Raw genomic sequence first — 4,775 nt, 5'->3', positions numbered from 1 at the left:
AGGAGCCTGGCAGGCTATAATCCATGGGGTTGCAGAGTCGGACACGACTGAGCAACTAACACACAAGTGGTAGTTATATACCTGCCTGCCAAGTTATACACCTGCCTGCCAATGCAGGAAACCTAAGAGATGTGGGTTTGATCCCTGGGTTGGGAAGATCCCCTGCAGGAGGACATGACAACCCATTGTAGTATTCTTGCCTAGAGAATCCCATGGACAGAAGAACCTGATGGGCTACAGTCCATAGGGTTGCACAGAGTAGGACATGACTGAAGCAACTTAGCACACACGTGGTGGATTTCACTGTAATAAGGTTAATTATTTCTCTGATTTAAAGCTATTGATGAACTCACATTCCCTATTTCACTTTTCTGAACAATCAAACTTTGAGGAAATCCAGCACAGATTTATAGAGAATATTTTTATTGTATGGATTTGTCTGGAGTTTTGAGCAGCAGAGCAGGTTGTTTTTTTTTTAATCAGCAGTTTTATATTATATCATATTATTTCACATATGATATGCAAATAGATGTCAGCTCTTCTGTATTTTAAATTATTTTTGCCGTTAGAACTTGTTCTGTAGCCTCACTGACTCACGGCGATGCATGATGAAGACAGTATACACGAATGGGTAGGCTGTACTGAAGCCTTTTCATTTAAGACATACGGTTTGAGCTCAAGTGGCCACTGTGGAGCTGCTGTGATAAAAAGTCCCCTCTGATATCACAGCAGGTGATTGATTTCCTGGGCGACTCAGGAGCCATGAGAACCAAATCTTTGTCTCTGCTTTGATTTTACCACAGCTAGATCTCACATCCTCATTAATCCTTTATCCTGACGAATAAATCAGTTCCATTCCCCAGTCCCAAACTATCTTCCAAAACATGATGACCCTCATGTTTTTGATAGGCCATAGAATCTACAGCTACTGGCCTGACTGAAGGAAACTGCCCCTACAAGCATGCTCTTTCCTACCTTTAAGCCTGTAAATACTTCATTTACAAAATCAGACCCATATCGTGAATGCTTTATGAAGCCTTAAAGCACTTAACTTTGCTTCCTCATTCCTAAATGCAAACCAAATCCACTCTTCAGACCAGTCTTACAGTATATTGGACATGTGATTAAAGATAAGGACAAAATTAAAAAGTTTTATAGATAATGTTTGGGTAAAATTATGTGTCTGTAAGGGAGAAAATGTTGGGTAGGAGAGAGAAAACTAAAGCCTTATGGATATGAAGTGCATCTATACTGGTGAATTCTGGGAAATATGTAGAAGGCTATAATTTATTAATGGGGGCATAATGTAAATCACTGCAGATGGTGACTGCAGCCATGAAATTAAAAGACACTTACTCCTTGGAAGGAAAGTTATGACCAACCTAGACAGCATATTAAAAAGCAGAGACATTACTTTGCCAACAAAGGTCCATCTAGTCAAGGCTATGGTTTTTCCAGTGGTAATGTATGGATGTGAGAGTTGGACTATAAAGAAAGCTGAGCGCCGAAGAATTGATGCTTTTGTAGTGTGGTGTTGGAGAAGACTCTTGACAGTCCCTTGGACATCAAGGAGATCCAACCAGTCCATCCTAAAGGAAACCAGTCCTGAATATTCATAGGAAGGACTGATGCTGAAGCTGAAACTCCAATACTTTGGCCACTGGATGCGAAGAGCTGACTCATTGGAAAAGACCCTGATGCTGGAAGGGATTGGGGGCAGGAGGAGAAGGGGACAACAGAGGATGAGATGGCTGGATGGCATCACTGACTTGATGGACATGGGTTTGGGTGAACTCCGGGAGTTGGTGATGGACAGGGAGGCCTGGCGTGCTGTGGTTCATGGGGTCGCAAAGAGTCGGACACGACTGAGCGACTGAACTGAATGTACAGAAATCTAATTTGACCACAATGAGATATCTTTATACACCATTATAATAGCTAAATGAAAAATAGCGTTAGTACCAAATGCTACCAATGACATGGAGAAACTGGATCTCTCATATATTGCTATTGGAAATGTAAAATGGTGCACCCACTCTGGAAAACAATATGATAATTTTCTTGTAAAGTAAGTGTGCCTTTATTGTATGATCCAGAAAATGCTCTTTAGGGCATTTTGCCCAAGGAAATGAAAACCTATGTTCACACAAAAACATGTGGATGAGTGTTCACAGCAGTTTTCTTTGTAACAGCAAAAACTAGAAACCACCCAATTGTCCTCCAGTGCTTGAATAGAACCAACTGTGGAACATAGATACAATGGTATGCTACTCAGCAGCAGAAGGAACCAACTACTGATACTTACAACAACCTGGGTGGATTTCATGAGTATTATTTTTAATGAAAAAGATCTTAACAGGTTATATGCTGTATGATTGTATTTGTATAACCTTTGTTAAACAATAAAACAGACCTAGTGGTTGGCAGGGAACAGGGACATAGTAGGGATGGGGTACATGTGTGATGTGAACATAAACGGGTAGCGTGAAGGAGTTCTTTGGCAGTGGTAGAACACATTTGTATCTTTTTTTTTTTTTTGAATCTAAATATTTTATTATATAGTTACACCTAAAATTGTGCTTTTTTTTTGCTATATACTTTTAACTTGAGGACATCTGTAAAATCAGTACATTACAGAAATCCTGAAAGAAATTCCACTAGCTATTTGAATATTGCTTATACAAAGTATTTAAAGGGGAGGGGGACAAATACTTCTTTACAAAACAGAAGTCAGATATAGAAAACTTACGATTACCAGGGAATACAGGGGAGAGGGATACATTGGGAGATTGATACTGGTGTATACACACTACTATACATAAAACAGATAGATTAGGAAATGGCAAGCCACTCCAGTATTCTTGCCTGGAGAATCCCATGGACAGAGGAGCTTGGCAGGCTACAATCCATGGGTTTGCAAAGAGTCGGACACAACTGAAGTGACTTAGCATACATAAAACGTAAACTAAAAAGCTGCTGTATAGCACAGGGAACTCCACTCAGTACTCTGTGATGGTCTATATGACTAAAGGACAAGAAGGATACATGTATAACTCATTCACTTTGCTGTACACCTGAAACTAACACAGCTTTGTAAATCAACTACACTCCAATAAAAATATAAAAAAGTATTAAAGGAAAGCCAGCACCATATAAACAGCATACACTTAAATAAAAGAGATGGATGTTTAACATACAGAGTAATGTTTTTTGTTCACTGATAAGCTAAAGGTCCATTTCAAGAAGTTTCTTTCTTTTGTATGCTTAATTTGTTTTATTAGCAAGCAAAGCCCTATAAAGGATGGCGTCATCTGGTCCTCAGACTCAGATTCATCTTCATCTTGACTGATCTGGAAGTAATGAAGCTCATAAGTCTCCTTGTCAGATGCAACCATAGGAAGCCAATCACGAAGATTGTTCTTTTTAAGGTATTTCTTGGTAAGGTACTTTAAATACCTTGTGGAGAACTGTTTCTCAGAAACAACTATGATTTTATTCTTGACACGTTCAATGTGAATGACATTCCCAAGATTTCCAGTCCTTCCATTCACTTTAACCTTCTCCCACAGAAACTGTTCAAAATTTCAAGAATCAAAAATTCCACCTTCTACTGGATGAGTAAGATTCAAATTAAACTTCCAGGTTGACTTCTTAGGCTTCTTGTCTTTCTTCGGTGGCATCTTGAAGGCTTGCCACGCGATCAGAGAGCAGATTTGTATCTTGATTGTGGTGGTTTTAGAAATCTATATGTTTGGGGTAAAATTTCATAGAACTACAAAACACATAAAGGGAAGTCATTCAGTTGTGTCTGACTCTTTGCGACCCCATGGACTGTAGCCTATCAGGCTCCTCCGTCCATCAGATTTTCCAGGCAAGAGTACTGGAGTGGGTTGCCATTTCCTTCTCCAGGGGATCTTCTCGACCCAGGAATCAAACCCAGGGCTCCTGCATTGCAGGCAGACACTTTACTGTCTAAGCCACCAGGGAAGCAAAACACATACATACATATAAACACGTGAATGTAAAATATTATAAAAAGTGGAATAAATTCCGTAGTCTATAGTCAGTAGTCTAGTGAACACATTTTACCAATGTCAGTTTCCTGGTTTTGATATTATACTACAGTTGTATAGGTTGTCACTGTTGGGGGAAATTAGGTTAGGGGTACAAGGGACTCTATGTACTCATTTTACATCTTCCTGAGAGCTTATGATTAAATTATATCTTATATAATTTTATATTAAAATATTAAAAAAATCTTATATTAAAAAAAAACCTTCAAAACCAGTCTGTTTTTGTTTTAATGATGAACATCAAAGGTCTCCTTGCCTCTACAGTATAAATACTTACTGTGCTGGTCATTTATAATGCATCTTGTACTATTTTTGGAGGATTACATTTGGTAATTATATGAGAAAAAGACATTGGCTTCCAATGCCAGATAGAGATGTAAGAAGGGTGTTAAACTGAAATACAGACTAATTATCACACTGAAGCAACTCTCTTCACTGGGTGCTATAATATAAAACTGGATCTTGCATCTGTACCATATTTGATCAGTGGACAAAAGAGTAGGTACACGTATTCTTTTGTTCTAAGGAAGGAAGGAAGGAAGTGAAGAAGAACTAAAGAGCCTCTTGATCAAAGTAAAAGAGGAGAGTGAAAAAGTTGGCTTAAAACTCCACATTTAGAAAACTAAGATCATGGCATCCAGTCCCATCACTTCATGGCAGATAGATGGGGAAACAGTGGAAACAGTGGGTGACTATTTTTCT

The 4,775-nt window shown here is 38.7% G+C and overlaps 1 pseudogene; it reads right to left on the bottom strand.

Moving 5' to 3' along the window:
• Positions 1 to 3,188: 3,188 nt before the first annotated feature.
• On the bottom strand, positions 3,189 to 3,746 carry LOC113879608 (annotated as a pseudogene).
• Between the last annotated feature and the right edge of the window lie 1,029 nt (positions 3,747 to 4,775).

The sequence above is a fragment of the Bos indicus x Bos taurus genome, chromosome 21 (assembly GCF_003369695.1).
Source record: "Bos indicus x Bos taurus breed Angus x Brahman F1 hybrid chromosome 21, Bos_hybrid_MaternalHap_v2.0, whole genome shotgun sequence".
Lineage (NCBI taxonomy): Eukaryota > Metazoa > Chordata > Mammalia > Artiodactyla > Bovidae > Bos > Bos indicus x Bos taurus.
This window is presented reverse-complemented; position numbering and strand designations above follow the sequence as displayed.